Raw genomic sequence first — 12,952 nt, forward strand, 5'->3', positions numbered from 1 at the left:
AGTAGACCAAACTTGAAACAATCCAACATGCAATGATATAGATGAATTTCAAAATCATTAGTCTCAATGAAAGAAGCCATATAGGAAAAAAAAATCCTATATGGTTTCAAATATTATCTGTTTTCAAAACACTAGAAAATGGAAACTAATCTGTAGTGACTACAATGTCAGTCTTGCTGGGCCTGAGAGCAGGAAGAATGGACTATAAAAATGTCTTAACTATAGAGAACAAATTGAGGGTTACTGGAGGGGATGTGGGTGGGGGGATGGGTTAAATAGGTGATGGGGATTAAGGAGGGCACTTGTTGTGATGAGCACTGGGTGTTGTAAATAAGTGTTGAATCACTAAATTGTACACCTGAAATTAATATTACTGTATGTTAACTAACTAGAATTTAAATAAAACTTGAAATAAAAAAACAGAAACAAAAAAAAAATGTCTGAAGTATCTCTTTTGGGTGATCAAAGTTCTGAAATTTGACTGAGATTTTTGTTTATTCAGAGATGAAACTACTGTCAGAACTCATTTTACTGTACATTTTAAATATATGTGGCTTATTGTACATAAATCATAAATGTATATAGTTTATTATACATAAATCTAATAAATTTTAAAAGAAGGCCAAGTTAGGAGGATTATCTCTCCTGGTTACTAATAATTACTGTATGGGGCACCTCGGTGGCTCATTCGGTTGAGTGTCTGACTCTTGATTTCTGCTCAGGTCATGATCTCAGGGTCGTAGGATCAAGACCTGCATCTGGCTCCATGCTGAGCGGGGAGCCTGCTTTAGATTCCCTCTCCCTCCCTCCCTCCCTCCTTCCCTGCCTCCCTCTCTCTCTCTCTCCTCTCCCTCTGCCCCTCTCCTCTACTTGCACTCTCTTGCTCCCTCTAGAAATTAAAAAATATAATAAAAATAAAATAATTATTATAAATTTGTACCTATTATGAGAGCAGTCTGACATAAGGAGAGATAAGTCAATCAAAAGTAATAGTTTAGAAATAGTATAGTTATATAAATTTAATATAATTGCATATAGATGGGCATAAAGATACACATATAATCATGTATTATATAATTATTATGTTATATATACTTTATATGTTTCAAGTATATATAATGTGTAATATATTACAATATACATATATAATATATACTTTTTATATGTGTTATAATGACTTTTTACTAAAATTTTAGACTGCTATATATTGTATTATCTTGGATTTAACCAACTGAGATTTGGCAATAATTAATATCAATTCCAGGAGATTGTCAGTACATTTGGACAACACACTTTCATAATTGTCATTTGATAATATATTAAATATCAAACCTTATAATGTCATAAAATATATGTTAACTGAATATTTATATTATACATTTTATTGTAACCACTTCTAAATGGAAATGAAGTCTTTCATATAATACCTAAAGATTTATTACCATAAAATGCCAGAAACAAATTATATTTTTAAATATATGCTTACATGGCCTTCCTGAGCATGTTTCTATATTTCTTATTGTTTTATCATCCCAATTTATCAATTTACTTTTCTTTCTCTTTCTTTTCATTTGATTTTTTTTAATGCAACTACCCAAAATAGGCAAGCATATTATTGTATCCCAGTAAAAATGGACTCTGAGAGGTCCTGATATAAGGCAGGCAGTTATTTCTTATTATTAATTGCCCCTCCCAAGTGATTTCTCATCAGTTGTGTTAAAGTGCTTGAAAACTACTCATAAAGGAAAAATGAAAAAAGAATATGCCTTGTACACTGGAAGAAATTATCCTCCTTTGAAGGTTTCTTTATAAATTGTCAAATATAACCACACTGGCACATCTTAGCCTTTTCCACATAATACGTGATGGATCTTCTTGCCCCCAGATTCTTCTATCACTATACAACCTCACTTTACAAATTTAACTTTTTATTACCATTAAAAGGAGCATGTATTAGCTACTTTAGATGAGGTTATTTTAATTTGGAATTTCAAGCAACAATTTCAAGATTAGACACACTGGAGACCCAAACGCTTGTTAAAGCAGATAGATCAAAGTGGGGTGTTTCTTTGCCATATGAAGGAAAAGAGGATAATAAACCAACTAAGATGAGACAAACAATACAAGATAATATAATCCTAAAGAGAAAGACAGGATTCTATTAACAAGGGTTATAAATATCAGTTTAAAATCACAAGGCGAAATCATTTCTGCTACATGGTAATTTTAATATGATAACATAATTCTATTTATTCTTCTTCTGTCAAATTCACTCAATATTGTTCTCCCCAAATCTAGTTCTACAAAGTTTCAAAACTCCCTGATGTAGTAAGCTTGATTCCCAATTAATATTCACCATTTTGCTGAGTCCCTTGAAATATGCTTTTGTTGTCATAGATTTTTTAAAGAAGCAGAATATATGTGTGTATATTATACTCTACACATACCACATTGATCAAATACAATCATTCCTGTAGATACTACTTAATGGCAATAATTTTGATAATTTTTTCAAAATTATCTTTCTACAAAATTTTGTCTTCAGGTTTAAAAAATGTAGACAAACTACCAAACCAGTTCCCATAATTTCATGTCATTTTAGGTAATGAGCCATAATTACATTCATTCATCTCTTTCAGCATATACTACACTTTCAAATTCCAAAATAAACTATCTTACTGCTCATAGTTTTAAGAAAATATACATGCAGAACATATAACTAAATGAGAAGATTTTGTTTTGTTTTGTTTTTTAACAAATTACTAGAAAAATTTAGAGTAAGGATTTGAGCATGATAATCTAATAAGGAAACAAATACTTAAGCCTGATTGCGTCAGGCTTTCAAAACAAGGATAAATGTACTACATATGAAGTATACTACTTATAATAACAGAAGGGCATCGGAAATATATGTGCTGTAAATAATGATCATTGCTGTTTTCACTGAACAAAGTGAATCTACGATTCCAATCATTTTAAAGAATAAGCCATATGCCACTTTCCCAGAAACTCGTGACCCCAAATTTTCAATCCTTTTCCCTTCCAGACGTGACCAACCAGCCATTTGCCACTGCCCATGGTTCATACCCACACACATATCTTTGGACACAAAGTGAAGGACCATTTTATCTACTAGAAGTTCTAGCTGTAATGAAAATTTATTTTCATCCTTATCTTTCAAGGTTTTTGTTGAACTGGGCTACAGTACATTCTTGCTTGTAACAACAGACCCATCCCATTCATTGACGAATCAAGTCTGAGTTCTTTCCTTCATCATTTCTTCATAATGGAAGTACTCTGCCCCAATATAGCCACAGGTTTGAGTTGAAAGGGGCATCAATAGTCGTCTGCTCAGGGCTCCTGGGTGGCTCAGTCAGTTGAGCGTCCGACTTCAGCTCAGATTATGATCTCACAGTGAGTTCGAGCCCCACATCGGACTCTGTGCTGACAGCTCAGAGCCTGGAGTCTGCTTCAGATTCTGTCTCCCTCTCTCTCTCTCTGCCCCTCCCCTGCTCATGCTCTGTCTCTGTCTCAAAAATAAATTAATTACAAAAAATAGTCATCTGCTCTACTTACTCCTGCAGTTTATGTTTTCTTTCTAACTTCGCTTGTGACCAATCTGTGAAATAGAAGTTCCATTTTTCAGTGGACTGATGCCCCATTTAAACTTAAGACAATACATCTGTTCACTTACAGCAGCTCTGGCCACATGGTCACTTGATATTCTATGGCAAGATGTTTTGTCTCTACCAAGGCCCAATAGCATGGCAATATTCAATGGATCTACTCTTAATAGACTTGGGACAGCGCCCCATTTTATTACCTAAAGCTCATATGCCCTACCTCTAAGGGCAGAGTAGTAGTGGTGGAGCAGGGACCACCCAAACTTTACTGTCAACCCAAACTTTTAATCCACAACACTAGAGTTGTATTCTCCTTTTCCTATTTTTCAGTTTTCAGAGTAATTGCAGTCCATTTGTGAGAGAACAAAGGGAAATCATGATCACTTTTACTTTCTTTGAGGATCTGGCCTCTCCTTCAGTCAATGGTTTCAGGTGTAAAAACAGATTCAGGCCTGGAAAAGTTTGTGATTTTTTTTTTTCTATTGCAATGTCCCTCAGACTCCTGATCATCTATCCTGGATTGTTTTTGATAACATATATTGAGCAATATCATCAATATTAGCTACTCATCCATTTTACCTTTTTCTATTAAGTATCTGCATAATTCTTAGGCCCCTGATGTCACTCTGACCTTGCTGCTCATTATAAAATATCATCACCATGCTTTGATTGTTAAGCATCAATACCTGGCCTCTACTATTTTGAGATCCCATCCTCCCTATTGCTCTCAGGGACCGTGATTCTTAAAATAATCACTTGTTGATAGTGCTGACCAACAATGAGTTTCATAGTGATACTGGTATGCTCTTCATGAGTATGTAAGTTATTACCTCCATCTCTCACTAATCTACACTCAATATCATCATAAGGGTACATAAAAGAAGACTGAATATTCAGCCATCTTCCTTATTTCAAAAATATCACAAGGTATCTAAAACCAAAACAGAAGTGATAAAGGAAGAAATACAACAGCCCATAAATTGTGGGAAGGAAGTCAAAATATATATATATATATATATATATATATAATTCAAGGCATAAAATAATACTTTAATGATTATTTCATGCTGCAAAATATCTTAAAAGCAAATGAATTAAATAAAACAAAAGCCAATTAGAAGATCATAAAAAAACAGATTTAAATAAAACCAAGGACAAATAGGAAAATAAGCAAGGGCCAAAACAACAGAATTAAAGAAAAAATTAATAAAGTACAAACTGTTTTGCAATGGGTTTTCTGACAGAACACAAGTGTCATTAAAACCACCTCTAAACCCAAACCAAAATGGGAAAGGAAAAGACTCATATCAATATCGTCATCACTAGACACGTAGATTTGGGCAAGTCTACCACTAATGGTCATCTGATCTACAAATATGGTGAGATTGACAAAAGAACTATCGAAAAATTTGAGAAGGAGGCTGCTGAGATGGGAAAGGGCTCCTTCAAGTCTGCCTGGGTCTTGGATAAACTGAAAGCCGAACGTGAAGGTGGTTATCACCTGTGGAAATTTGAGACCAGCAAGTTTTATGTGACCATCATTGATGCCCCAGGACAGAGATTTTACCAAAAATATGATTACAGGCATATCTCAGGCCGACTCTGCTGTCCCGATCGTTGCTGCTGGTGTTGGCGAATTTGAAGCATGTATCTCCAAGAATGGGCAGACCTGTGAGCATGGCCTTCTGCCTTATACACTGGGTGTAAAACAGTTTATTGTTGGTGTTAACAAAATGAATTCCACTGAGCCAACCTACAGCCAGAAGAGATAACGAGGAAATCGGTAAGGAAGTCAGCACCTACATTAAGAAAATTGGCTACAACCCTGACACAGTAGCATTTGTGCCAATTTCTGGTCGGAATGGTGACAACATGCTGGAGCGAAGTGCTAACATGCCTTGGTTCAAGGGATGGAAAGTCACCCGTAAAGATGGCAATGCCAGTGGAACCACACTGCTTGAAGCTCTGGATTGCATTCTGCCAGCTACTCGTCCAACTGACAAGCCCTTGTGTCTGCCCCTACAGGATGCCTACAAAATTGGTGGCATTAGTACTGTCCCTATGGGTCGAGTGGAGACCGGTGTTCTTAAGCCAGGCATGGTGGTCACTTTTGCTCCAGTCAATGTTACAACTGAAGTTAAACTCTGTTGAAATGCACCATGAAGCTTTGAGTGAAGCTCTTCTTGGAGACAATGTGGGCTTCAATGTCAACAAGGTATCTGTCAAAGATGTTCATCGTGGCAATGTGGCTGGTGATAGCAAAAGTGAGTTACCAATGGAAGCAGCTGGCTTCACAGCTCAGGTGATTATCCTGAACCATCCAGGCCAAATCGGTGCTGGATATGCACCTGTGCTGCACTGTGCCCGCAAGTTTGCTGAGCTGAAGGAGAAGACTGACTGTCATTCTGGAAAAAAGCTGGAAGATGGTCCTAAGTTCTTGAAATCTGGTGATGCTGCCATCATTGATATGGTTCCTGGCAAGTCCATGTGTGTTGACAGCTTCTCTGACTATCCTCCTCTGGGCCGTTTTGCTGTTCATGACATGAGATAGACATGTCATCTCATGGTTGCTGTGGGTGTCATCAAAGCAGTGGACAAGAAGGCAGCTGGACCTGGCAAGGTCACCAAGTCTGCCCAGAAAGCTCGGAAGGCTAAATGAATGTTATCCCCAATACCTACTACCCCAGTCTTAATCAGTGGTGGAAGAACAGTCTCAGAACTGTTTGTGTCAATTGGCCACTTAGGCTTAATAGTAAAAGACTGGTTAATGATAACAATGCATTGTCAAGCCTTCAGAAGGAAAGGAGAATGTTTTGTGGACCATTTGGGTTTTTTTGTGTGTGGCAGTTTTAAGTTACTAGTTTTTAAAATCAGTACTTTTTAATGGAAACGGCTTGACCAAAAATCTGTCATAGAATTTTGAGACCCAATAAAAAAAAAGTTTAATGAGAAACCTGTGTCTTCTTTTGGTCAACACTGTAACCTTGTACTATTCAGGTAAAAGATTAAGAGTTGCCCATAACCTGTTCCTGGTGTTAATATCTGCTGAAACTGAGAATTGGGTTAATGGGTTGTTTTCCCTTTGGCTGGGAAACATTTTTACCAGGTAAGGGAAAGAAACAAGCACATAAAGCTATGGGAAAAGGGGATCTGCAACATAGTTTAGAACAGTAACATCATTAAGGTAAGTTATAAATGGTTAAATTCTGTAATACCAAACTCAATGTGTTGCATATAAAATTTGTATACTATCACTATTGAGTAAACTTGATGCATTGTCATAATTGAGTTTCCTAGTTACTGGAATGCTTTGTCGCATTTATAAATCTTGTATTTTAAAGTACCCTGAAAGGTCAGCCATTAAATAACATTATTATATTTAATAGTAGAGTTCATTGTATCCAAACTGCAGGAGAACAAAGTATATACTGGACGTTTACTGTCACTTGAGAACTAGAAACCCACCTCCAATAGGAATTTTCATCTAAGCCAAGCTTCAGTGAAGAGGGAACATTGCTGCACTGGAGATTTAAAACCCAAAGTGGCAATACTCAGCCTAAATGAGGACCTGTCTTGGACTGTAGGGTAAGCTTTGTTTTAAGTTGAAAATGTTTTCAAGATTTTGCTAAAGATGTCCTTCCAAAATCATTACCTAATGAGAAGCAATAAAAGAATGACCATTCCAAGTGAATTTGATGGATGGGTTGGAAAGTGAAGAGCTCATTAAACTCTACTGTGTTTATTTTGTAACTTCTATAAAGTGTATGTAGACTGGTAAATTAACAGTACTTTTCTTTGATTGACAACAATGTAGTCTTAAGTTCTTAGTTTTGGATAGCTGGCAAATCTCTTAAGAACACTGGTGCATTTGATAGAACATTCCATGCATCTTGACTATTTGGACGTTAATTCCGTAAGACCCTATTTGACCCCTAAATTTGAAGTTGCTTTGAAATAGGCAAAATCACAGGACACCTTGTATTTTATACTGCTAACATTTACTAAGTGGAAAGTGTCCTAGAACCTAAAGTGGCCATAAATGAGAACTCCAATTGAAAATACTTTCTTTCTTCTAAACTAGGTACAATGCTTGGTCTCTCGACAGTATTACCAGAGACAGTGTAAATTAAAACTTAATAAGACTTTGCCTCCACAGCTCCAAAATACCATTAATTTTTTTCCTCTTATTTGTACAAATATGTTGATTACTATTGGTTTAAGATTAGAGGAGTGGAGATTGGTAAGATTCTTAAACAGCATGTCAATAAATGGTAGCCAGGATAAGAAATCTTATATACTGGAAGGGATTTATTGTTCACCCCGCCCCCGCAAAGAAATCACTTAGCTGCAGAAAATGCCTACCACTAAATGGAGGAAGGAAAGTGGAAATATTATCCAGAAAAGCTTCAGTTGGGCTAGTTGGGGTACTTAACTCCATAGAACCCAATGCAATATAGGCTTGTGAAGACAGCCGTCTGGTTTGGGCACCACCTACTGGTAGTCCCTATAAATTATTTACAAACTGTTTCAAAGATGAATCTGTAAATTGAGGATATAGAAGTTTACTTTAGCTCTGTTGAATTTTATGTACTAATTGCCTTGTTTGTTTGAATTGGTTAAAACTAAGAGTGGTTTTGTAAAAATAAAAATTAAAAAAAAAGTACAAACTAATAGCTGTTGCTAAAAATGAACGGAGGTACTTAGGAGAAACATTTGCAAACCATAGTTTCACAAGACAAATTAAAGCAATTTTAAAGAAGGTAAATTAGAGACAAAGCTAATTCATCAGATGATAATTACAAAAAAAGAAAAAAGAAAGAGAGAGAGAGAACTTGAGACTAGAAACAAAGTACTAAAAATGAATAAAGAACTGACACTAAAGATTTACACATGTCCAACAAATACACATTACATATATAAAACACCAAAGCATACCATGGAAGAGAAAAAGCTATTTGCTTATCTGAGAGTAAATATTACATCATTCCCAAAAGTTAGAAATCAGGCTGGTCTCACATTTCTCCTAAAGAACATTTAATGCCAAAGAATAATGGAAACTCCAAAGTTCTTAGAGGAAAAACAATTGTAAACTGAAAATATTATTGTCAAGTACCAAGTAGACATTTTTTTAACATGTAAGAAGTAAGGCCATGTATAATCTTGGATACATAATAAAGAAAATGCAAAACAGCAAATACAGTATATTATGAATGACTCAAAAAATGAGCTCAAAAAATGAGCACACATAAAAATAATTCATAGAGATCAATGAAAACATTTAAATATAGAATTAATCTAAAAATATTTGCAAATTAGGAGTATAGAAGAGAATATAAATGTTATATCTCTGGTCATGTTAAAATGAATAAGATATTCAAATATATTGATGGGAGGAGGGTGGAGTGGATTTGAGAATTATTATTGTAATTCACTTTTTTATTTTTTTTTTAATGTTTATTTATTTTTGAGACAGAGAGAGACAGAGCATGAACAGGGGAGGGGCAGAGAGAGAGGGAGACACAGAATCTGAAACAGGCTCCAGGCTCTGAGCTGTCAGCACAGAGCCCGACACGGGGCTCGAACTCTCGGACCGTGAGATCATGACCTGAGCTGAAGTCGGACGCTTAACCGACCAAGCCACCCAGGCGCCCCAATTTAATTCACTTTCAACACAGCAAATCAAGAGCTAATATCACATTAAAAATAATTAAAATTACAGAAAAGTAAAATTACAAATTATTTTGTACTCTTAATGTTTTATTATATTGTAATCAGTAAAAAAAATATTCAGGAAATAATGACTCTTCATGTAGCTAAAAAATCATTTAAAACTTAAATTTTTTCTGTTTCCTTTTTTAATTTTAAGAAAACAGGTTTAATTCATAATTTTTAAATAACATATATATTATGATCCAGTTACCTTTTTCCTTATTCAACCATCACTCCCTCTCATCTATCTTCCAGCTATTTTTTCTATTGCCTCTATTTTTTTTTATCTACCACCTACTGTTTCTACCTATATTCTATATAGCTAACTGCTACTAATTATCTACATGTACTTACATTATTTTTACATATCTATCATCCATCCAAGCCTCTCTCTTCTCTTCCAATTTACCTGCTGTTTACATATCTATATGTCCATCCATCTTTGCCCTTGATTTATCTACAATTATTATTCTCTGCTGTTTTTACACCATGATAATGTTTAACTTGTTAATGAGTTATATGATAGACAAAATATTCTTTAAAGTGTCATTTCTTTAGCCTAAAAGATTAAAAGAAAATATGATTAAAATCCATTAAGGGACACCTGAGTGGCTCAGTCGGTTGTGTCCCACTTTGGTGGTTTGTGAGTTTGAGCCATGTCAGGTTCTGTGTTGACAACTCAGAGCCTGGAGCCTGCTTTGGGTTCTGTGTCTCCCTCTCTCTCTGCCGTCCTCCTCCCCCCACCACCACTTGTGCTCTCTCACTCTCAGAAATAAATAATAAAACATTTTTTTAAAACCATTAAAATAGGAGCACCTGGGTGGCTCACTGGACTGAGCGTCCAACTCTTGATTTCAGTTCAGGTCATGATCCCAGGGTTATGGGATCAAGCCTTGTGTTAGCCTCTATGCTGAGCATGAACCTGCTTAAAATTCTTTCTCTCTCTCTCTTCCTCTTCCCCTCTCCCCAGCTTGTGCTCCCTCTCTCTAAAAAGGAATTTAAAAAAATCCATTAAAACAAATAATCCTCCCCCCCAAATTCCATTAAACCAGAAAACTTTAAGCAAAATCCTGAAACAACAGAAGGCGGAAATAAACCTGTTACTTGAAATTATTTTAAAGGAAAAGAAAAAAGAAAACAAATAAGTACATATTAAAAATAGCTATCACTTTTTGGGTAACAAACATATGCCAGGTTTCACATCCAATTAATTATCTAAATCTCACCATAACCCCATGAGGTAGAAATGAGTGTCCTGATTTCACAGATACGGAGACTGAACTTCCCAGGTGCTAGCTAGTAAGTGGTAGAGCTAGCTTTCCATTTAAACCAGGACTTGCTGAAATAACACTTGGACTTTGTTTAAAAGTTAATTGATATTAATATTCCAAAAACTGGTACAGGACAAAGTCAAGGAAAGATTTATAAGATTTTGGAAAAACTCCTTCATTTGAGACCATGATGGCTCACCACAATATGTGGCATCTGTCAAGTCCCTGAAGCCAACAGCAGAAGGTAAAGTCATAATCCTTCATAATATGCCACTTGATATTTCCATCAGAGACCCCACAGACAAAATGTTCATGGACTTGACTGTGACCGAGTAGGCTATTCTGCATGGTAAGTCGCAAATAATAGGCAAGCAAATGTATATGCACTTTAAATAAATAAATACAAACATGTTATAATAATAAGTAAAGAATTACTTACCTCTTTTGGAATACCTTAGAATAACTGGCATATACTCTACTATAATTTAATTTAGTAAAGTGGCATATACTACACTAAAAAAGCTACATATTTTTATCATAGAATTCTAACAAAAAGCTAGACTCAATACTTTTTTTTTTTTTAATAGTGGAGTTGAACCTCAAGGACATTCGAAAATTTACCATGTACATACAGTTAGTGAATGGCAAGGCAGGGACTCAAAATCAAGAATTCCTATTATAAATCATCCTGCTATATTAGACCACTAAATATATTAGGATCAAGAGGACAAAAAAAAATGTGCTCAGTTCCCCTAAAGCCCAGCATTTTTTCTTGTATAAAGGTCCTTGGGTAATACCTTGGCTAACAGTATAGTACTATCTAGATCAGTCAACCTCCACCGGCCCCTCCACACACACTATCCAACCCAATATCATTTATGCGGTGCCACCACCAACCAGACACCTAACAGACACACAGACAAAGGAAACCAGCAGCAGTGGTTTTGCTGGAAAACTTAGCCAGAAAATTGCTTCCCAATTATTTTGAAACTCAACCTAGAGAATTGTTGTGCTTCTTATGGGTATGGCTAATTGAGCAATCAGCAAAGAGGTGGAGACAACTCCAGAAATCCACAGGAGAAAAGGAGGAGAAGTATCATCAGGGCTGTGTTCCCTCAGGGGCCAGGGATAATCCATTCCTTGGCTCTACTAGCTTTTAATAACTCCAGGTATGCTTTGGAGTGCCTCCACTTATGGTAACATCACTCCAATCTCTGTCTTCATCTTCACAATGCTTATCCTTTGTGTATTTTTGTGTCTCTGCTCAGTATGTTTTTTGCTGGGATATTTGTATTGGATTTACGGCCCAACCAGACAACCCAGGATGATCAATTTTCAAAATCCTTAATTTAATTACATCTTCAAAGACCCATTCCCCACCCCCCCACCCCCCCATGTAGGGTAATATTCACAGGCTTAAGGGATAAGATGTGAACATACAATTTTGGAGGTAACCATTCACCTTAGGCACACTGGGGAAAACATTACATAAATCTCTACTGTTTTAGACACAAAATACACAGATATTAACAGGGACCATTCTTCAGGGGAAAATCGCCAAAAAAAAAACCCAAAAAAACAAAAAAACAAAAAATGGAAAATCACCAATCGCTATTTCTTTCTTTCACATGTACACTAGTGTGCATACTTTCATTACTCCTCAATCCCTTAAATTGGTTGTACTCCTTTTTATTTTCATATTTTGTCCAAAGTTTATTACTGCCACAGGGCTAGGTTTTATCTTCCTCTATCATCGGAAGACAAAAGTCCCTAGACTCATTCAATATGATTCTCTTGATACTCAGATTATTGTCTGTCCAACAACACCAGCAGCAGCCCCTGGAAGATGGCTACGAAGGTCAATTATCAGTCTTGATTAAGGGATGACTAGAACAAAATGCTCATTTCAACCTGGATACCAGTGGAGTCCTGGCATATCAAAGTTGGATTGTTACTATTAACTAGAATATACTTCCTCCTTGCCACTTACTCACACACACACACTATATAACAGTCATCATGATTCTCAATATGCCTTGAGACAAAGAAGGTACATTTATATGTTTACATGTACCAGGAGAGATAAGAAGAATTTGGAAATTGGAAGACAAATTTAGGTTATTGCAGATTATATAGTGTTGTCCCAAATTAATTTGAACTACTTATATCCAGTTCTCAATTTTACTGCCTCTTTATACTATTTAAATATTTTCCTTATTACGTATATTTTAAATGTTTTAAGATTTTCATGCTATGTACATATTAGAGAAGTACAATTTATTATTACAAGAACTCCCAGAATTCTTAACTCAGAAGCAACCTTGGAATGATTTTATTATACAATTTACA

The 12,952-nt window shown here is 35.6% G+C and overlaps 1 pseudogene; it reads left to right on the forward strand.

Annotated features, from left to right (window-relative positions):
• Positions 1-4,908: 4,908 nt before the first annotated feature.
• On the forward strand, positions 4,909-6,282 carry LOC122204908 (annotated as a pseudogene).
• Positions 6,283-12,952: the final 6,670 nt, after the last annotated feature.

Source organism: Panthera leo, chromosome D4 (assembly GCF_018350215.1).
Source record: "Panthera leo isolate Ple1 chromosome D4, P.leo_Ple1_pat1.1, whole genome shotgun sequence".
Taxonomy (NCBI): domain Eukaryota; kingdom Metazoa; phylum Chordata; class Mammalia; order Carnivora; family Felidae; genus Panthera; species Panthera leo.